The following is a 23,587-nucleotide window of genomic DNA, read 5'->3' as shown; positions in this document are numbered from 1 at the left end:
AAAAACATAATGTAACCGTGGCCAATGACAGTAAAACGTTTCCAAGAAGGCATTTTCAAAAGACAAAGAGAGAGCGTGAAGATTGCAATACACAGAGCACAATGAGGAATGATTTGGATAAGGGCTGCCACGCAAGCTTTTATATATTTGGTCCTCCCTTAGTTTGCATGATGTACTAATGTCCTTGCAGGAAAACCCTGCCCTCCTTCTTTGGTAGGTGTGAGTAGTAGGTCACACATACACACACACATTCATGCCCATGGTGTGGGAAAGTTCTCATGAGAATATTGTCTCCCCCAGTGTCATGTATCAACTCAAAAGTATCAACTCTGCATCTGCAGGTGTGGGGATGTGAAGTCACACATGGGTCACACAGACAGAAGTTTTGCACAGCTAAAACAGCTTGGAGTCAAATTTACCTCAGAGGAACACCAATGCGTGCAATGTGTTCTGCACATCGAAAAAATACAATCATGAAAATCTTATGCCTAATCAATTGTACCCATCCAATTCGGAAAAGCCATTGAATATTAATTTAAAAAAAAAAACCTCAACTATTATTTTATAAATGATAAACAGTGAATGGGGTCGAATTGACCCCAAGGATAATAGGAGGGTTAAAAGAAAGAAAGAAAGAAGGAAACACTCCAAATAAATTAAAAACACTTCTTTGCATCCGTCTTTGGGACTCTACATCCCACAATGCACAACTTTTCCAACAACAAACGGAGTGTTTGCACTCGAGGAGATCAAAACAGACTTTCAACCGGCAATTCCAATCTTCTACATTTGTTTGCAAGTTAATTAGTGGCCCACACTAAGTCAATCTGTAAAAATGTGTAGTCTCCACTCCCGCAGCATAACGTATTTAATAAGGATGCCCTTATTTGGGGGTAGGCGATCGGTCAATCCTTGCATATGAAACCAATCTTTTCTACCTCCGTAAAGGCATTAAGGGACTAATATAATTTAGTATTTTGGACAGCAATGCTCTAAATTTTTCATGTATATTTGAGATAACTACATGTGCAGTTAAAACTAGCTTTAAAGGATCAGAATTTTTGGGCTGATCACCGATCAGTGAGTCTAAAAAACCATCACCGATCCAATCATATGAATTCAGGTTGTATTTTTACGGTACCGACCGAATTCCCTTGGTACTACCCGAAACAGATTCACGGAAAATCAAACCTAAACGCAGCTTTGTAACTGTGAGGGAGTGGAAGAGTTGAAGAATGTCCACGCAGGACATGAACTTAACGGTTCAACCAGTGTGTGGAGTGAGGGAGTGTGTTCGACCGCAGCAGATCGGTTATAATGCCGTTTTTGAATGATTGGCCAAATGAACCCAGCAGCTGTTGAAATAAATCGGAGTCATGTCATACTCATTGACTGCTGTGAAGCAAGGGAGATCTGTGTCCACCAGCACCCTGAAACGGACAGAAGTCTCCGGTATGAAAGCGAAAGGAAACGGGAGTGCATCGCGCTGCTAAACAAAACCTAAATAAGGAAAAACCTGAATAAATCAAAATGCTGCACGATGCTACTTTGATCTTTACTTTAGATCGGTGTACAGCCTAGTTAAAACAACAAGTCTGTATCATTTCATGGTGATTGATCAATGTTTTACAATAAAATAAGATTGGAACATTCAAGGTGTAAGCTCCGTTATTTAAAAAAAAAAAAAAATGGCAGGTCAGGCTTAGTATTTAAGCCACTTTATTTTAAAGTTTGGACTTCACAAGGTTGAAATGATAAACAAAATAAACTCTCGCTACTAACAATGCATTCACCAGCAGGCTTTGAGAGGTTTTAAAGGCAGTATCAGTATCAGTTACACATTATTAGCAGAGTTAAATATTAACACATCAGTTGGTTCTGTCAGGAGTAAATAAACCATTAGCTGTTTCAAACACTGGCTAGAAGTTATACAACAGCCAAAGTGACAGCATGCTAAGTCTTATGCCTTGACCGAAATGAGCCACACATTATTTTCACATATTTCCAAACAGGAACTAACTATCAGCTATCATTCGTTCAGACTTAATGCATCTTTTAGTCAAACCAGCATTTTGCTCGTCTTCTATTTGTAACAGCAGTGCCACAGTTTGGCTTGCCCACAAAAAACAACGTGGGTTAATCTTGTACTCAATGGACACTTGACCCCCTCCATGTTGTACAACAGCCAACCATACACAAACCAAATACACACCTTGAACTGACTGAGGCTGCCTGTCACCATTGCGTTGAGCAGAACGTGCTTAGGGAGGCGTTTCCATCAACCAAAGCAGGAATAAAAACTTGACGGCACTCAGTAGGTGATGGACACCTCCAGAGAACACTGACATTTTCTCAATCTATTCAAACCAACTACTGCAACATTCACTGCAGCAAAGTCACAAATACAACAAAGTCATAGTGAAGCAACACATTTTATTTGACTAATTTAGGTTGGCCTATTTTTAGCAAAAACTGTCCTAGGAGTTAAAAATAGCTAGTTTAGAGACTCATCTTTGAAGTACAAGCACACAGAACCTGACAAGTTTTAACACCTATCCCATATTTGTAATAAAAATAACATCTTACATCTTTCCCTCAAGCTCCTCAAACACAGACACTCCATCTATCGAGCAAGAGAAAACACATGACGGTACAGATACAGATAAAGCTTTTTCCATTATTATTATTGTTGGGCTTTCAATTAATCTTGTATTGACATTGTTGAGCACCTATGCAATACAATGGTAAAGTCTTTTGCATCTGACCATTCTGTATAGAGTTTGTATGTTCTCTCTTTGATTAACTGGATTTTCTCCAGGTTGTTTGTCTACATCTGTTGGCCTTGTTACAGGCTGGTGCTCTCTCCAGGGTGTACCAAGCCTTGTGCCTGATGTAAGCTAGAATAGAAAGCAGAAGACCCCACATATTGGGATAAGCACGTGCACAATATAAACAAATGTAAAATATAATTTTTAGGGATGCACTGAAATGAAATGTGTAGCCGAAACCAAAAACTGAAAATTAAAAAACCATGGCCGAAAACGAAATTAATTATGCAAATTATTACTCCCATTGTATTTATGGCTCTATATATGTACTAACCTCACTAAATTTATAGCATTGCAATTAGGGATGTCCCGATGCAACTTTTTTACTTTCGATATGATACCAATATTGCAGCCTTGAGTATTGGCTGATACAACATCGATCCGATACAATATCACCACAAATCATATATATTTTTATTACTTATTTTGTAGTGTGGAATAGGGCTGCACAATTTTGACAAAAAACCTAATTGCAATTTTTCTGACAGATATTGCGATTTTGATTATGTCAAAAATAAAAATGTAATTTAAAATGAGTAAGATACAATTAAAAGGTCGATATAAGTTGTGGTGACATGGATTATTCTGACTGCTCCTTTTTAATTATTCACGTCATATAAAGATGTAACAGAGCAGCATTGACACTCAATGCCCCCTCAGGGATCAATGGTTTACTGAATCTGATCAGGTTTATTGATTAAGTTTTGATCAACTTAATTTAAATGAACCTAATTTAAATTATCCTGATGACATCATTCCAGACCATAATGATTAAACTTAAAATAAATGTACAAGACACATCATGTGTAACAAGTGTTTTTTCACCACTAGGGGCAAGAATATTTTAGAGTATCAGAAGTGATCATTAATCTACGATGTTTCAGACTCCACAATCCCTGGTATTGATTGTCCAGTCCACAACAATAAAACAACTTTTTAAACACTCTGAGCAGGTGAAACTGATTAAAGCTTCAGCTGTTCTCACGTAAGGCAGCAGCGTGGGTGACAACATAATCCAACATGGCGGCCCGGATTAGAGCCAACACTATTTAATAAGAGCCTTAAAAGACATGGATATAATGAAAAAAGGGGATGGACAGAGGCATAAACATGCATAATTTCATAATCTCTGGGTACTAGAGAGAGCATTACAGACCATGTTAGATTTTACACAGGCAAATATTTCACATGTTTTGACAACAATAAATATTCTAAAGTGAAAATAAATTGGAATTCTAATGCTTAAAATCATATGCGCAGCAAAGGTTAGCATTCACTTGTAAAATAGCAGGTTTGAGTAGAACTGTAATGAGTCTAAACTGTAATTTGAGTTTAAGGTGTACTTTACATACATTTTAAAGCAAACTTCAAAGAGTCAATGGCACCAAGTGTTTGCCTAAAGGCTGGGATACACTGTGCGATTTTTTTCAATCGTTGTACTCAGCTTCAGCTCAAACTGTGCGACTCATGTCCAGAGCCCAGATGTGCGCAGCTCACCATTCATGTTCTCACATTATACGGACCGACACTCCGACACGATCTGACTGCTCACACTGTACGCTCATACACGACACGTCGGGGTCTTGTTTCCAGAAATGCAACATAAATATTAGAAGAAGAAGAAGAAGAAAAAGAAGAACACTGAAGCGTCGCCATTAAAACAGACGAAGAAGAAAAACCCGGAAGTGGAGAGACGCTCGCAAATCTCAGCAAAAAGAACTTTAAAAAAGAAAAGACGTTAATGTGATGGACCAGGAGCTGGCTGGACATACGTGGGCAGTACAATCCGTCAATTTTACAGCGGTCGTACGGTGTTAGCGCATGCGCAGTGGGAGCGTTTACAGTTAGCCGGTCTGTGGCACTGCTTCAACTATGCGATACCCTCATGAGGAGCGATTGCTGATTGGGAGCTGGTCGTGAGGTGTTAATTGCTTCTCGTGACCCCATGTATACTACACGATCTAGCAGAGACTCGTACGAACCCACAAAATGGTCACACGAGTCGAAAATCTTTTAAGGCACAATAATGCACAACAATATTGTGCATTATTGTGCAATAATGCACAATATAAAATAAAATACTAAATAAAATCTTTAACTTGACCCAACTCACATGTACAGGCCTATAACTGATTGGGATGCTAAAAGATAGTTAAAGTTAATATGTTCTCTCATAGAAACACAAACTGCATTTAAGTTCTTATTAAAGAGCAGCTTCTCTGCTTTATCACACTGGCCACGGTTACATGATGTTTTTTAATTCGGAATTAATGCCTTAATCTTTTTTTGCCCATTTTGAGCCGATTTTCGACTCGTGTGACTATTTTGTCGCACCTCACATCCAGCTTCTGATCAACAATCGTAGGTCGTAAGGAAATCAAACATGTTTGAAATCCAGTCGTTGAGGGTATCGCACAGTTGAAGCAGTGCCAGGAACCGGCTTACCGTAAACGCTCACACTGCGCATGCGCGAACATCGTAGGACCGCTGAAAAATTGACAGACTGTACTGCCCACGTCTGTCCAGTCAGCTCCTGGTCCATCACGTCCCTGTCTTTTCTTTTTTAAAGTTCTTTTTGCTGAGATTTACGAGTGTCTCTTCACTTCCGGGTTTTTCTTCTTAGTCTGTTTTAATTGCAACAATTCAGTGTTCTTCTTCTTGTAATTTCTGCGTTGCATTTCCGGAAACAAGACCCCAACGTGTCATGTATGAACGTACAGTGTGAGCAGTTAGATCATGTCAGAGTGTCGGTCCGTACAGTGTAAGAACATGCTGCGCACATTTGGGCTCTGCGTCTGAGTCGCACAGTTTGAGCTGGAGCTGAGTGCAACGATTGAAAAAATCGCAGTGTATCCCAGCCTTTAGCTAGTTCAGATTTTTCTAAGAGAAATTCTGAAGTAATGTTTGTGCTTTCTCACAGATTTATCTTATACATCCTACTGTTTTTAAATTGTTAATTGGAGTATCCACAACAGCAGTGTTTCTCAAATGGGGGTACGCAATGGGATAACTGGGGGTACTTGAGAGAGTGAGAGTGAAAAATTAACAAATGAACAGTAAAAATATGGAAGTTTATTTTTTTGTTAAAATGATATTCATAATAATGATGATGGAAATGATCCTGATTAGAACACAAACTGAAAAAACAAGGTTTAGTCTTGACATGAGGTGGGAGATGACAGGAAATTATAAAAACTATAGAAATAAATCTATTCAGCAGGCACTAAAACACTTTCATTCCACTGATTTACAAAGTTATATTCTTTACAATATGCATTATCAATCATTAATTTCTTCATTGTGTTTTTCCCATAAAATTCTGAGCAAATTTTGTAGACTGACAAAGGGGGAACTGGGGCCAAAAAAGTTTTTTTCAACCCTGTACATATTTATCTTTATTACTTTTTAGTTTTTGTGGCATCCAGTGTGGTGAGCAAAGTAGAACTGTCATTATGCAGGGAAACATGTGTCTTTACTGTGCACATGATAATAAACACTTTGAAACAGAGTATGAAAAAGCAGGCACAGTGTAAATTATTTGTGTATAGAGTGCTTAGGTCCAACCCTGAAAATAAAAATGACTTTAATAAAGTATTGGGTTTGCATTCACCCCAGTACAAAGCCACCACAAGTCAGTAACAGGAGCAGTGAAGTTGTCAGAGCCATAAATAAGTGTGACAGCCATGGCTGTGGACCTCATCACCACACAACAGCATGTCCTCACCTTACACTAAGAACACGCTTCAAACACTTGTTAAACCTCAATGAATGCAACATATCATATCCTCTACTGTCAATATTGCTTATTTCAGACGCTTTTCACCTAGATATAAGGTGTTTGTTCGGTTCAAATGTGTGTTTTTGTAGCTCAGGTTGACACCGAAACCAGCCTTACCTGTGCGTGTGAGGGTTGGGAACCGGAAGTGGCGGCGGACGCGTCGCGGAGCTCAAACAAAGACAGGCCTGAAAAGTCGAAGAAAAGCTCCAATAAAGAGACGTAAAGTCCGCGCACAGACTTTCAGTAGTTTCCCACGGCACAGCTGACGATGAACAACGGTTGTGTGATCGTCCCAGGTACTAGGTTTAACCAGAAGAGCAAGGCGGGTTTCCCCGTTTGGAACGAACAGACAGCAGAGGAGGAGAGGCAGGTGACACACACACACACACACACACACACACACACACACACACACACACACACACACACACACACACACACACACACACACACACACACACACACACACACACACACACACACACAAGGGTTGGGGTCAATTACATTTTTCAACGTTTTCAATTACCCATGTTCAATTACAATTAATCACATTTACTGAGCCTTGAAAAATATAAAAGTAGAAAAATAAATAAAAAGATAATAATAATACATAAAAGTTAACCTTCCTCTTGTGTTTTCTTTATTGGTAAAATGTGGGAATGTTTGATATGAAACATATTTTAATAAGCGTTAACTACATATGTGTAGAACTGTACATAGAAATGTAACATGGCTCCTCAGATTTGCATTAATTAATTGCCAGTTCTTTTTTGAAATTTCATGGCAAATACAATTACAAAGTCAATTACCTGAACTCAATTGCAATTTTTTTATGATTACGACAGCAACAGATTTTTAAAATTACAATTATAATTATGACATAATTGTAATCAATTACCAATTACATGATTACAATTATAATCGACCCCATCACTGACACACACACACACACACACACACACACACACACACACACACACACACACACACACACACACACACACACACACTCCAATAATGTCTTGCAGCTTAATATTACTTATTACCGCAAAATAATAAGCACCAGGTCGTAATCAAAACTTTCTGGGTAATAATTTAGCCTTAATTCAATTAACATTCATTAATAGCATCATATACAGTACAACAGTCATCCATGCATTTGCCACAACGAAATGTATTTTTTAAAGAAGAAATTACATTACCAAGTTCTGGCACAATGGAGAGGGAACAACATCCTTCAGATGAAACATCCTGCAGAATCAGATCTCACTTATTTGAGGGACTAATAAAGTAGCAATCTTATCTAATCTTATCTGGCCTGTTAATATGATAAGTCAGCAGAGAATAGAACAGAACATTATTGCCTTGTACTCAGGGTCCAAACCCAGGACACAGGAAAGTAAAGAGAGAGAGAGCAAGAGCCCTTTTTACTTTAGTGTTTTATCATTCATTTATTGTTCATTGTGTGAAGACGGTTGGGACAATATATTGTCCCACAATATTGTCTACAATTTTTTGGAAACCAAAAGTAACCACTATAATGTAATAATAATATATCATAATAATGGAAGTACACCCTTTCAGATACACTTTTTTACTCATGAGTTATTTAATACCTTTGAAATTAAAATGTCAATCACTTTTAAACATCCTAAATAAATAAAAGAAACAAAAAAACAATGAAAATAAAAGAAAATCTCATCCTTGTTAGAAAAAAATAAAATGCACTAAAAATCACAACCAAAAACAATAAAATAGACCCTTTCACTTACACACAAAAACCACACACAACCAAAATAATACATAGAATGGATTATGAAGTCTCGACAAACAAAATTGCAGTCAACAAACATTGAACATTTAGGAACAGAGGTACATAGTTGTACATTCCTTAACATGTAGCACTGCGAGATATGACTTTCCTTGGTAATTTTTTATTTATTTTTAGTTAGCTAGGATTGTGGTGATTTGTTTTTATTACCTTCTACCTCAGAAACATAGCCTGTTTTCATCTAGTCCTCTCTTTCTCTGTTTTGGAAACACTTATCCATGCATTCGTCACATCCCGTTTAGATTACTGCAACAGCATCCTCTATGGTACATCGTCTTCCACACAATACATTCAGAACTCTCTTTACCTGCACTCACTCCCATCTTCATTGACTCCCTGTCCCCTACCGTATACAGTCAACAAAAAGCTGCTAACATTGGATAAATAGTCTCACCTTCTTGTTCCTTTTTTTTTTTTATCTTGTCTGCACATGCTGTCAAAGGTCAACGCTACAAGAAGTGCAATTATTATGAGACAGCAATGCATGTTTTGTTATTGCAATAAAATAAATTGATTTATTTTATTGCTTAATTGTGACCATCACCAGCCCTCCCTAAGGAATGGTATGAAATCTTTTATTAGAGGGAGGATATAAAAAGGGAGAGCAGTGTTACACCTAAGTGGAGAGGGAGGGGGAGGGGAAAGGGAGCAGGGAGGAGAGACTCAAGGTAGGAAATAGAAAGGGTGGGGAAGAATAGATTGTTTTACAGTGAGGGTGAGATGTGAAGTTGTAGAACATATTGTGCTTATTATGTTGTGTAATCAAGCCAGTATAGTGACAAGTGTAAAGCTTAGCTATAATGGTGTTGGCTGTGGACAGGGGGAATGAGTGAGTGGTAGTACCTAAAGCAAGTATTTGGGATTAACGTGTCTAAAGTTAAGCCCAGTATGAGTTTTATCCCACATCCCAAGGCGTGCCAGTGCATTGTATACCAGTATATGTGCAAAAAACCGCTACCGCAAACCCAGGAACTGCCCCGGGCCCGCAGATGCAGCCAGGCCAGCAGAAAGAGTGGGGGCCAGGGAGCCCCAGGCCACCCCCCCACGGCCGAGCAACCCCCCAGACGCCCCCAAGATCCCAGGCTGAGAGGCAGCCACCGCCCCCCACACACACATCCGAGGAAGCCCCAAGCAGCCGAGCACCCAGCGCATCCCGCCACCGACCCCAACCCCCAACCCCAAGGCCCCCCGCCAGCATCCCGCCCCCCCCCACCCACCCACACTCAAGCACTCAACCCCCGAGGGGAGGGCCCAGAGAGTCCCCGCATGAGACCCCAGCAGCGGAGCCAAGGCCCACGCCCAGCAGACGGCCAGAGTCGCGCGGAACGAGCAGCCGGCGGGCACCCGCCGGTGGGCCCAGAGCCAGCAGGGTCCGGACCCCAGGCCAGAAGGACCCGGAACGGAAGCAGCACCGAGAGCAGCACCCCCAGGGACGACAACCACGCTCATAGTCGCCGAGGGCACCAAGGGGATGCTGCAAGCTGCCCCGCCGGCCCCCAGGCGCACCGACCAAGCACCCCAGAGCGCGCCAGATTGCCTTTCCTTGATGCCGCCCGCACGATGAGCCCTCCCCAATGGAGAGGCACTTCCCTATCCCCTGAGTGAATGTATGTGTTTAGTGAATGTATGAAGTGCTATTAAAAAGGGTGGATGGAGGGGAGCGGTGCTCCCCATTCAGCCTATGTGTATATATGTGTATGTGGTGCAATGGCTCCGGAGGGTGGAAATGGTAGTCCCACCCTCCGGGGGATGATGTGTTGAGGTGTAATTAAATATGGAGGGATTAGTAGGGCAGCCAGAGGTGGGAGTGCCGCCCTCGCGCCACTACTTAGTAGCACAGGCGGTGGCCCTCTCCACCCCCAGCCCCACCATCCAGCCCCCCAAGGGTTGGGTATGTGAGTGTGGTGCAACAAGTGGGTGAGCCAGACCAGCTGGGAGTGAGTGATGTGAAGTGCCCATGTAGGAGACCCCCCGCGGCACCCCCCCGAACCATGCCGGCCGTACGGAGCACCACATATGCACCACAGAGACATGCACACACATTTTTACATATATCAAATGTTATACCTATATAACTACATTCATAATAAAACAAAAATGAAAATAAATAAAAAATAAAAATAAATAATGACATTAAATTAAAATTAAAAATTATAAGGGGGAATGTCAGTCAGGCAGAGATTGCAAGGATTTGCAGTAATCCAAAAAGGGGCTCCATTTTATATCAAATTGTTCTTTATTGCCTTTAGTTGAGAAAATCATTTTTTCCAGTTTTATAAATGACAAAACATCTCGTAGCCACAGGGATATTGAAGGCACTTTAGAAGATTTCCAAAGAAGTAAAATATTATGTCCAGCTATTAGTGATATAAAAGTTCTTATTTTAGAGTGAGCAGGTTCTGTGAGCAAAGTGTTTACTGGATCCCCAAAAACAGCCAAGAAATGGTTTATGACAACTTGAGTTTTAAGAACATTGGAAAGAATCGTGGAATATTGGCTCCAAAAGTTATTGAGACAGAAAGAACATGTGACTCAGGTTACAAGGGTTGGCATGGCATCTTTCACATTGATCCACGATCTGTGGGTAGATTTTAGATAGATGGGTTTTTGAGTAGTGAACCCTAAATAATACCTTAAATTTAATTAACTGTAGCCTTGCGGAGGGAGTACCGGCACAAATTGCTGATATTGCTTTTTTTCAACTGTTGGTCAGAAAAGTATATACTTAACCTCTTTTCCCATGATTTTATAATTTTATCTGTTGATTGTATATCTAAGTCCATGAGTTGCCTGTATACCACATATATAATTGAATCGATTGGGTTCAAGGGACAGCAACTCTTCCCATGGATGGGCAGTTGGGAGAGAGGGATAGGATGTAAAAAGTGAAGATGCACAATGCCGAATCTGAAAGTAGTGGAACAAATGAGTGGCTGGAAGTCCCTTTGCTGTGCATAGGTCAGCGTACCATTTTTATAGAGGTCCTTAAAAGTTGCGATGCCAGCATTTTTCCACTGTATGTATGTAAGTAGGGGAGAAATAGATAATTTTTCATGATTGGCATTGTTGTTGATTTCTGAAAGAAGCTTAAATTGGTTCCTGTATTGTGACCATATTTTCAAAGAGGACTGTAACCACAGGACTTTTTGTATATATAAGATATTATAAGATGGTTAAGAGTCTTAAAAAACTTTTTGGGCAAAAACACCAGAATTCATTGAAATAGAAAAAGAAACCGGGGTAAAACGTTCATTTTAACTGTGTTTATCCGATCTAAAAGAGATAAGGGCAGGGAGCCCCACCTCTGAAAGTCTACAGTAATTTGATTAACCAATGGGGTGTAATTTGCTGTGTATAAGGAAGGTAAAGTGCAGGTGATGATTCCTAAATATTTAAATATGGAATATCTGTCTGGTTCAACACAAGAGCTAACACATTTATTGGATAGCATTCACTTTTAAGTAGATTAACTTTGAAACCTGAGAGTAAACTGAATTTCAAGGGAACAATAAGGTTTGTTCGGACACTAGCCAGAGGTGAATCATACAATAACCAAATCCATGAGATAAATTGACTTCCAAAACCAAATTTACCTAAAACTGCAAAAAGGTAGCTCCATTCCACTCGATCGAATGCTTTCTGTGTTGAGTGAAATAAAAACTTCTGAACTGATAGATGAGTGGTGTGAAAGAATCTCATTGTTCTTCTCCACAACAATGTGCGGACATTATAAAACAATTGACGGCCCTTGATGAAACCAGTTTGTTCCTCAGAAATGATCGAAGGCAAAATTTTCTCAAAACGACAAGCAAATACTTTAGCCAGGATTTTTACATCAACATTTAAAAGACATATAGGTCTGTAGGACGCACAAGATGTAGCATCTTTATCTTTCTTTAGAAGAACTGTGAATAATGCTTGAGATAGTGTGGGGGGCAGTGAACCACATTCCAAAGATTCATTATTCACCAAGGCCAACACGGAGCTACTTTTTTTGCAGATCTCTTGAACATTTCAACAGAGAACCCATCTGGGCCTGGTGCCTTACCATTGGGCATTGTTTTGATACATTGTAATATTTCCTCTAATTGAAGGGGCGCATCCAATTGTTTAGCCATGGCAGGATCAACAGTAGGTGTGGCAAGATCTTTAAGAAAGGAGTTCAATTCCAAGGGACCAATTGTGGATTCAGATTGATATAAAGATGAGTAATACTTTTTAAAAACATCATTTATAGATATCGGGTCAGAAACCAATTAGCCTGTTTTGTTTTTAATTTGAGTAATCAGTCTCGATGCTGCTTTTTTACATTTTAGCTGGTGGGCCAGAAGTCTACTGGGCTTATCACCATGCTCATAGTAAGTCGCACACAAACGGAGTAAGAGTTTATAATAAGTCGTTTTTTCTGCAGATTTGGGGAAGTGTCAGTTACAATTTGTCTATCGATGTCATTAATTTTTGTCATCAATTCCTTAAGCTTTGCTCTACGATCTTTATTTAAATAGGCTCAAAAAGAAATGATTAGTTCACGTAAATAGGCTTTCAGAGATTCCCACAGCAATGCATATGAAACAATGTCGGTCTTGTTTAAGGGTATATATTCATCAATTTTTGATTCACTAAAATCTTTAAATGCCCAATCTGATATCAGTTAAGGGTTAAGCCTAAGGGTGAAGAAAATGAGGGCTGATTTTGTAGCTTAATATCGACGCTAAGTGCTACATGATTGGATATAACAATCGGATGATATTCAGATGTTTGTACTTTAGAAATAAGGAAGCCATCTAAAAAGAAGTAATCAGTCCTTGAAAAAGACTGGTGTACCTGAGAGTAAGTAAAAGGAATATGCTTTTGTGTTAGAATTATAAAACCTCCAAGGATCCACAAATCCATTCTGTAACATGAAATTTGAAATAAATTTATCATAGAAGACTGGGTCATAATAGTCTTTGGGTTCAAGCGAAACAGAATCAATAACACAGTTGAAGTCACCAGCCAAAATTAGAAGATGGGAGTCCAGAGAGGGGAGGCTGCCCAACAATGTGTCAAAACAGTACATTATTGAACTTTGCTATAGATTTCCAAGTGTTTTATCAATATAGAAACACAGCTTTGCTCACAGTGCCTGCTTTCTCAGAGCAGCCTTTTGCTCCCTTCACTGTTGTAGGTGTTTCCCTAAAACTCAGATGTGTTGTCACTAGGAATATCATGGTATTGACGTTATCACAATACTGCGGTATTACAAGTGCCTTAATATTGTCTTGGTTATGTATTGGTATAAAATAATAAGCCATTGTGCTTACAAATAAAGTTTTGGGTGGCTGTAGCAGATCGTTTCAGAGTTAACTACCATAATGCTTTGGGACGTCGTCATAGGTTACAGGCGGTTGAGCCAATGGCGTGTGACAGTGCGAGCATGGAGGGTTCAGGAAACATGGTGGATTGTAGCAGCCAGCAGCGCGAGAAACGGAGGAGCTTGTAGAATTTGTGCATTCCCCAATGGCTTACAAGTCAGAAAATCTTGGTTTCACCACATCAAGAAACCATAAAGGAGATACAGTGGACAATATGCAAACACAAGTATACCGTGTGCTACTCTTCCGGAAATACGAGCAACACTGAGAAGCCACTTATCAACCTGGCATCCCGAAAAGTTTAAGGATTGTGTCAAACAAACAACCCAGTCTGGTTAAAAAAAAAACGTCTAAAAGAAGCATTTACAACCAATCTTCCTCACAACACCTCAAGGGCTCAAGAAATAACAAGAAACTTTGCACAGTTACTGGACTGGACTGGACTAGATTTATATAGCGCTTTATCACCACACTGAAGCAGTCTCAAAGAGCTTTACATATCAGCTCATTCACCCAATCACTCTCATTCACACACCAATGGGACAGGACTGCCATGCAAGGCGCTAGTCGACAACTTAGCAACTTAGGGTTCAGTGTCTTGCCCAAGGACACTTCGACACATAGTCAGGTACTGGGATCGAACCCCTGATCAGAAGACGACCCTCTACCATCTGAGCCATGGCTGTTTTCTGTTGTTGACATTGACAACGAGGGCTTTAATAGTGGATACTTTAAATGCTCAGAGATTACACCTAGTCCTAACCTCAAATGTTGACTTGTTCATTTTTCTCTTGAAAAACCTAAAAATAAACTAAACACAGAATAAGGAAGTATGCACGACTTTGATTTCTTTGGCTGTTTTTTAAATTATTATTTTATTTATTGTTACTAGGCTGTTTCTATACCTGTGTTGCCTTTAAGAATCGTCCTGACTCTATTTGAATTTTTGCACTTTTGCTAAATAATCTGTATCTGTTGGCAGTATTCAGTTTCTAATGTCATGAATCTAAAAGTCTGACAATAAATGCTGTCAATTTCTCAATGGTCATTTTTGTTGTTATTGTTAGCATTGCAGCAAACTGTGTGCCTTCCTGTAAAATGATGAGCTTTCCCAGAATATCGCAATAATTATTGTACTGTGAGTTTACAATTATACCAAATCGTGAGATGTGGATATCGTTACATCCCTAGTTGTCACCCATATGTTGTCCCATGGCCTTACCTTTCAAGTATCCTGTTCTGGCCAGGAAACTCCCGTATTTTACCTCTCTTTCTCGCCATCGTCCCGTATTAGTATTTTCCTATAAATATCCTGTATTTTAATGTAATAATAATTAAAAGATAAATAAATAAAAACATTCCTCCATCTCTCCAGACTGAATGCTGTCACTAGCCTCGCAAGAAATGCCACCTGAAATGGCCTGAGTGACAGTTCTCGTGAGATTAGGTAGAAGAGAGATGGATGAAAGAAGACGTTTTAGCAAAAAAAAAAAACAAACAACTGGTGTAAATACCTTGAAAAATGGGACAGAGAGTTTACCTTCCTAAAGAACAGCAGGATGGGACACATTTACACATTCTGTTAGATTAGTAACTGAGATTTTAGCATCTCCCCCAGAGGAAGGTACGACGTAAATCATCATGAAAAATCAGCCAATCACAAGCGCCACAAATATACACTGCTTTAAAAAAGTGTTAAAGAATGTAAAGTCTGCAACAAATGTGTCTAATAAGTCATTAGTGAATAGAGAACCACATGAGTGAGCATGAGAAATTATAAGAAAATAAGTAATGAAAATAAAATGTTAATGTCTAACTTAAAGACAAGCAATGTGAAATTGACAGTAAATATGCAATGTGTTGATTTGTATATGAACTGTAAGTATATTAAATAAATAAATGTACTTCATATACCTATTTATGTTTCAATTTAGGCTGTTTTATAATGTAGGGAATAGTGCTGTGCGATATATCGAGATTCAAGCTACAGTATATCGCATTTTCTATTTTGGCGATATAGAAAACTACAATATCGCATATATATAATAGCTTATTTTATATTAAAATACTTGTTGTAAAGCTCAGATAGATGGATTAATGAGTGCGTCCTAATCCAGACCTTCCCCATAACAAGCTACACTACAGAACTCACTCACACATGTTGTCCCTTAAAGGTGAACAATTTAAAAGTGGCACATATCGTGCAGCTGTTTGCTAATGAATGTGCCTGTGTGGCATTTTGCATCAGCAAATTTAACCCAGAATTGTGTTTCCGGAGCCATCAGTGCAGAGGAAGATTGTGTTTTTGATGAAAGGCTAATAGGTGTGAGACCTGCCTGGAACACTCTTGGATCTGTACTGAGGATAATGTCCCATCCTGTGGAAAGATTTACAGGGAGATCACAGCGTGCTGACATCAGTAACGGCTGGTCTTCATTGTCTCAACAACAAAGAGACAAGGCAAGGCAAGTTTATTTGTACGGCACAAAAACAAATCAATCGATCGAATTACATAAAACATATTTACTGAATATACTGTATATACACATATGTATTTATTGAAATTAGTTAAAGTACAACCAATTGCCATATGCAGCAGTAAATAAGCATGCTTTCAGCCCTGGACTTAAACATAGTCAGAAATGAGGCGCCTTTCTCACATCCTCATGGAGGCTGTTCCACACCTTTGCTGCATGAAACTGAAACGCACCCTCACCGTTTAGTCATGACTCGAGGAACCACCAGAAGACCCCTCCCTGAATTCTCAAGGCCTGTGGTGGTTCATATTGCTGTAGCATGTCAGCTATATACTTTGGTGCCCGGCCATGAAAAGACTTGTACACAAGCAGAGCTATTTTAAAGTCTATTCTCTGAGTGTCAGGAAGCCAGTGCAGAGACCTGGGCTAATATGGTTGTATTTTTTGGTTCTAGTCAGGACGCGAGCCGCAGCATTTTGGATGTCAACTCCAATATCAACTCACTTTTCTGTACAGAATTGGAGGTCTGAAAGGAAGAAGACCCACCAAACCACAAGCCCAGTTCCATTTAAAGCTGTTAGATGTTCCTCACTGGTGAATGAGAAGAGTTCTGCTCGAATGAGAACACAAGCATGGTGAAGACTGAAATATTTTCAGGAAAACAGACGCTACATAAGACAAAGAGGGACCCTCACACATTAATCATTGGTGATGCAACTGTGAAAAATGCTCAGAAGATTATCAACAAAATGTGAAAGTTCTTTGCTTACTTAATGACATGGTATCAGACCTGACCGACAAGATCTTGCACATTGTGGAGGAATCATTCCCAAATGTGAAGAATGTTGTGATTCATTTTGGAATAAATTATGTCAGGAAGGAGAAGTCTGAGGTGTTAAAGAATAATTTTGTTCATTTGTTCAAAATTGTGAGCAATTTGCAGAAGAAAGTGTACATCAGTGGTCCCATCCCTCCAGTTTGCAAAGGAGACAGGAAATTCTCAAGAATTTATTCTCTGAATACGTTTTTGTCTGCTCCTTTTGTTGGTCATTCTCTGAATTTTCTAGAAAACTTGAATCTGTTCTGGGAACGCATACATATTTTTAAAGCAGATAGATTAAGTCTGAATGAAGATGGGGTGAAGCTTCTGAGATCCAACCTGTTTTACTACACCGTTAGCTCTGTTATCAGTGCTGATGAAGGCAAAGGAGAACATGCAAAATCTGAAAACCACAAGGAGGTAAAAGAGCATAAAGGAGCTGCCTTTGCAGAGGGAGAAGCTGAGTTCACAGGAGATTGAGTCATGATCCAAAGAAGATGAGCAGGAAGAGAGGCTGAATCCAACCCCCACCTCTGCAGGGGACCCATTTCCCTTCTATGAAGTTGCTTCCACATCCACATCATTGAGTTGTCTCTGTCGACTGTGAGTCATTGGATTTGGTTGATAAGGTGAAAGAAGGGCTGGTTTTTAATGAAATTGGACTTAAAGTGAAACCACCGTACACAAAGAAGAGAAAAGCACCACCTATCCCTCTTGATGATCAAGAAATCACAAGTGTTAACTGTACATTGAGCTGTATTCAAGGGCGTAGCACCACATTTGGGCCCTGAGTACAAACCATCTTGTTGGGCTGCTACTGTAAGTTATGTACACTTTTTTTTTGCCCAGAAACTATACTAGTATTCTTGAAATATTATATAAACATTCTTTTTTCTTCTCAATAACCTAATGACTCCAGTTCCATTGCTTGTATTTATAAATCTGTTCTACTATATTTTTGTAATTTATTGAATATTGTGTTTGTGCTATAATTTAGTGGCATTGACGTGTAGTGTCAGTGTCCAGCAGGAGGTGCTTGGGTGCATTTGCTGGTCATTCTGTGCCTGGCGGGTTGGCCTTGCCTGGGAGTTGGTGCTGCTCTCTCTCGCTGGGGTTGCAGGACTCTGCGGGCTTGTATGAACTCTGGTGTGGACATCGATGTCTGTTGGCAGTGGTTGCTTCCTGGAAAGCTGGAACAAAAGGGGCGCACCCATTTGTGCTCTGGGGGCCCACTGTGGACAATGCTGGCTCACACTGGATGGGCCTCCTACCTGGACACTTTACCTCATGCCTAGCTAGTCTGGCCTACAATTTCATGCACATAACACACACATTCATCCAATCCTTGAGGGGTTAGATTGCAAGGCCTGACTGAGTCAGTTAATCTCAGACCAATAAAACAACTGCATGTCTGACGTGGAGGCCTCTTCTTTAGGTCTTTGGGATTTGACCTTAACAGAGTTTTAATATCTCCGCTTGTAATTGCAGTGGTAGTGCAGATGTTTGTATTTATTTTGTGTTTAATTTGCATTTTCTCACCATGCTTGCACATGTTTTTTGAAGGTAGAGTTGGGTTTCCTACCACAGTCCAAAAACATGTATGTTTTTGTGTAAGTGTTGGACTAACATCCAGTCCAAGGTGTTCCACCATGACCCTGTACAATTTAATGCAAATTTTAAGGATGATTGTCAAATTGTAGGAATTTATATACAGTAGTTCTACTTCCTCTATTTAAATAGTTTTAAAGGGATTCGTGAATGTGAGCCAATTCCACTATATATATCACTCTATTGTCTGCATGCATTTGCATGAACAGTCTTTTACTTATTATTAACAATATTGATATCTAATGAGAAGTATTTGGATAGATTCTTGTGGGAGTCCTATTGAATCTATGATATGTAGATTTCACCACTTCCATCTCATGGTTTTCTATCTGATAGACATAATCTTCTGTAAGAGCCAGTTAAAAAGGAATGTTTTTCAAATTAGATAATGCACTGAACTGTATTAAGACATGTTGCAACATGTTACAAGCACCGACACATGCTGTTTTAAAAGATACTTGAGAAAACTGGTTCTTGTCGTGTTATAGTCTCTATTTATGATATACGGTTAATCACATATAAGATAAAATGTGAAAGATTCCTATTGTCATGGTAATTTTTGTTTTTTACATCAATTATTTATATCAACATTGATTTGTCATTTTGGAACAACAATGGTTGTATGAGTTGTGGAGACTGGTTTTGGGACTGTACAAGTTGAAAGAGTCATGACATGCTAACAGTTTAAAGCACCTTACCCCCTGCAGGATGGAAGGGAAGTCTGTGCTATAAAACCTCTGTGAAAGCCTACTTCCCCACAGGATTTATAGCTGTAGGAAACCTAAATACAAAGTGACATTTGCTGATACAAGCCTAAAGAATGAGACCCTCCATGAAGGCAATTCAGATGTCAACTGGTCCGTTTTTATAAGCCAGCCGAGAAGTGAGGAGGTACATCTTTTTAGCAAAGTGTGTGGTTAATTGGGAAGTGTCAGGATTTGTAGGTGGAAACCTTTGATATAAGCTTCAGAAGCCAAGCAGTTGTTGGGTTTTTTCTTCTTTACACAGTTTTTAAAGATATGCAGAATTCTTTTAAATGAAGCAAAATCAAATAATTCATGTATTTATCATGGTTAAGTTTTTTTTTTTAATTTAATGTTAATTAAACATGTATTCATATAGATTAGATGAATAATTTTTTTGGTTAATTTATCTATTTCATTCAAGTATTTATTGTAGTATCCATTTTATTTTAAAATGTTTTTAATCATTTTTTTTTTTTTGGCTTTACATGAAGATAAATAATCCTGACATTATCTTCTTAAAAAACAAATCTGAAATATTTGTGAGTTCAAAACATTCCTCATGAAGCTCTTGTGTTTTAGTGTTACATATAAGGCTGTTAGAATTATATTATACTTAAATTATATACATTTATGTGTCTTCTAAGAGTACACAATACTGATCTTGGTGTACATTTCAAATGGTAAATCACATCATTAGAGTGAATTTTTAGAAATTTTTGCATTTTATATACATTTTTGACACCCTGTGTTTTGTTAAAGTACTTTCAATATGAAATGTTGGGTATGTGTGGATCGGTGCTTAAATATTGTCAACAGGTTACAACAACATAAATGTACCATATCTCTATAGAATATTATTGTGTCAGTACCCAAAAAAGGGAATGTTTTATGTTTCTGAGTCAGGTCAGTGATGGGAAACCTGGAAGTGTACTAAAAGAAAGAGAGAAGATAAACACCTTCCAAACAATACAGCATATCCTGCAGCCTGGTGTCCCCCCCCCCCCGCACACACAGCTCTGTGTTTGACCCGTGCTACATACAAACAAGAAACAGGCTGTTTGTTTTTCCTGGGATCTGTAAACATCCTCAACACAAAAAAAAGAGCTCTTATGGAGTGAGAGAGAGCGAGGAGAAACTCACACCGTCAGGGCAGCTGCGCTCTCACTCCAGCTCGGCCTTTGATGTCCTTCAGAGAGCTGATAATGAAGGCTCCTTACATCCTAATTCTTTCTATTGGAGTGTGGATGTAACAGGTTGCTGATACCCAGGTGTCATTGTCCCGCGTTGATGTGGACAGAGGGAAATTTTAAAGAGACTCCAGATTGTCAGTTTGTAAAGAAACAATTGACAATGTCCATAGCAGGGCCGTCTAATTGGAGCTCGCCAGGCAAAGTTGGCCCCGCAAGCGATTGGTTTTGGCCCGTTTTTATTTTTATTTATTTTATTTTTTTAGCGTGTTCTGCTCTCTATAGTTCTCCATATAATCCCTATTTCAACCAAAATACAGTACAATGATTTATAAGAAAATAAAATCTAAAGCTAATTCTCGACTCAACTTTATTATATAGCGCAAATTACAACAAAGTTATCTCAGTGCACTTAACAAAATATAAAGTCCATTGTAAGAAAAAGAACCCAACAAGATCCACATGAACAAGCATTTAGCGACAGTGGAAAGAAAAAACTCCCTCTATTTTTTAGGAAGAAATCTCCAGCAGAACCAGGTTCAGACGTGGCAGCCATCCGCTTTGACTGGTTGGGTTAGTGAACAGAAGGACGAACAGGATAGGATAGAAGGATAGTCCATCCGAGTGTCCCAGACTAGTTGAGCCGTGAACCATTGATCAAGAACCGCCAGCTCCAGCATCAAGACACCTAAAACAGAAAAGAGAGCCCTCAGAGGGCGAGGAGAAGGCACAGACTGCAGGAAAAACATGATACACTATGATACACTCGTTAGTGGTTAGGTTAATAATAATATTAAACGTCTTGCGGCCTCCACCATGCTCTGAAATGCTAGCACTACAGACAAGATTTCGTTTTGTTCTGGGCGCATGTATGATCTCAGCGATCACTACAGAGGGGACCTTGTCTGCTTCAAATTATCGCAATTATATGGTGTATGCTTTATTAAATAAGTAGGTTTTGAATGTAATTGTCTCTCGCAATGGTCTGAGGTGCTGACTATTGTGTGTAATGGTCTGTGATTGTGACCAAAACAACAAGACCAAGTCCATTTTAGGTTATTGCTTTTATACAGTATACACTTCAGCAATAAGTAGGTTTTTAGTTTACTTTTGAAGGTGGAGAGGGTAGCAGCCCCCTGTGCTTAGACTGGGAGTGAGGAGCCTGGAAATGTCCAATTACATCATTTTTAGTTTGAAATGGTTTTTCAAGGCAGTGGTAAATATAGTGTGTTGATCTTATAGGCGGGGTATGTTGTGTCCCATTTTGTTGAATTTATATTGCACAAAATGTTTTTGTTTCATAGATGTATGCAATAAGGAAAAGTGTTCTTCAGTTTCAAAACTACTTTAAGTGTTTATTTGCACAGTTATGTTATTGGCACATTTAATTTCATGCACTGCACATTGCGCTATTAATTTTTCATTTTTTCAATGAAAATAATTTGGGCACCCCTGGTCTATAATAAAAAAGTGGTGCATTTTATATATACAGTATTCTATCTATAAAGTAAGGAATCTTTGTCTGTCTGTGTGTTCCTCAAATATCTCTGCGGATCAGGATCAGACTGCCATGAGACTTTCAACATGGCTGCTGCTTGGTTCAAGGGTGTGCAATGTCGGATTTGTTTGGACTGCAATGATACCGTTAATAAAGTATTGCATAAAATTGTGCAATTGAGCTACCACAGTCATGTCATCAGTCCTACCCTCTACAGTGATGATGTCATCAGTCCTACCTCAACAGTGATGATGTCATCAGTCTTACCTCCACAGTGATTATATCATCAGTTCTACCTCTATAGAAGCAAATACGCTCTGTCTGTCTGTCTGTCTGTCTGTCTGTCTGTCTGTCTGTCTGTCTGTCTGTCTGTCTGTCTGTGCGTGCGTGCGTCCGCGTGTCTGTGTCTGTGTCTGTGTCTGTGTGCTCCTCAAATATCTCTGCGGATCAGGATCAGACTGTGCGACGTCGAATTTGTTTGGACTGCAATGATACCGTTAATAAATTATTTCATAAATGCTTTAAGTGTGCATCTAAACTGACTGTGGATTAATTACACTAAACGAGTCCGGACCGCTTCTGTTCCAGTCTGAGGAGAATCAGATCCACGAGGACAACAAACTGGAATCAGAATGGGGTTCAACTCCCTACAGTGTCCTTGCTGAAAGCCAAAATATGTGAAAACACAATAGTTATCACATTTCACAACAAACCTAAATGTCCCTAACGTCCCACCTTCAAACACAATCCATGAAAAAGCTACTTACCTCGTACTTTTCTATAGCAATACATACTTCCTACGGGCACTGCACTAGTGCATATAAAAAACAGAAGTTACTGATAGCCCACATCTTTCACAGGAAAAAATGTATGACGCCTACCTTCTCTGGGAAAAATATGCATCAACATACCCTAAAACAAAACAAAAAGTTTCATCAACTAAGACAATTATACAAATAAATGCCATCATTGAGTTCAAACAGCCTTATTTGCATTAGGTTAAAGTTGTTTATTTAGTCAAGGGACAATGCAAAACATGTACCTGTGAATATGCAAGATTAGATTGTAGCCAAAGCTGATTTCCAAAGCCAGGCACATTACCTACACATTTAATTCAATACATCAACTACATCCAAGCTCACTCTCACATACTTTTAAGCTGGCATCCAACTTTAAAATGGCAAGCACATGTATATTCAGTCACATCTATTTACACATCTAAATATGAATAATCAAAGAACAAAAATATAAAGGCAACACTTTTGTTTTTGCTCACATTTTTCATGAGCTGAACTCAAAGATCTAAAACATTTTCTATATACACTTCTCTGAAATATTGTTCAAAAATCTGTCTAAATCTGTGTTAGTCAGCACTCATCCCACCTCACAGGTGTGGCATACCAAGATGCTGATTAGCAGTGTTGGGAACGTTACTTCAAAAAAGTAATTAGCTATAGTTA

General features: G+C 39.1%; 1 protein-coding gene across 1 annotated transcript in view; it reads right to left on the bottom strand.

Annotated features, from left to right (window-relative positions):
- The window catches only part of lnx2b (ligand of numb-protein X 2b), a 35,086-nt gene extending 28,103 nt beyond the window's left edge, over positions 1 to 6,983 (bottom strand). The window contains exon 1 of the mRNA XM_028459849.1: positions 6,724 to 6,983. The gene's annotated coding sequence lies outside the window, so the exon portion shown is untranslated. The remainder of the gene's footprint in view (positions 1 to 6,723) is intronic.
- Positions 6,984 to 23,587: the final 16,604 nt, after the last annotated feature.

The sequence above is a fragment of the Gouania willdenowi genome, chromosome 10, assembly GCF_900634775.1.
Source record: "Gouania willdenowi chromosome 10, fGouWil2.1, whole genome shotgun sequence".
NCBI classification, from domain to species: domain Eukaryota; kingdom Metazoa; phylum Chordata; class Actinopteri; order Blenniiformes; family Gobiesocidae; genus Gouania; species Gouania willdenowi.
The sequence above is the reverse complement of the archived record's forward strand: the minus strand, read 5'-3'. Positions and strand labels throughout refer to the sequence as shown.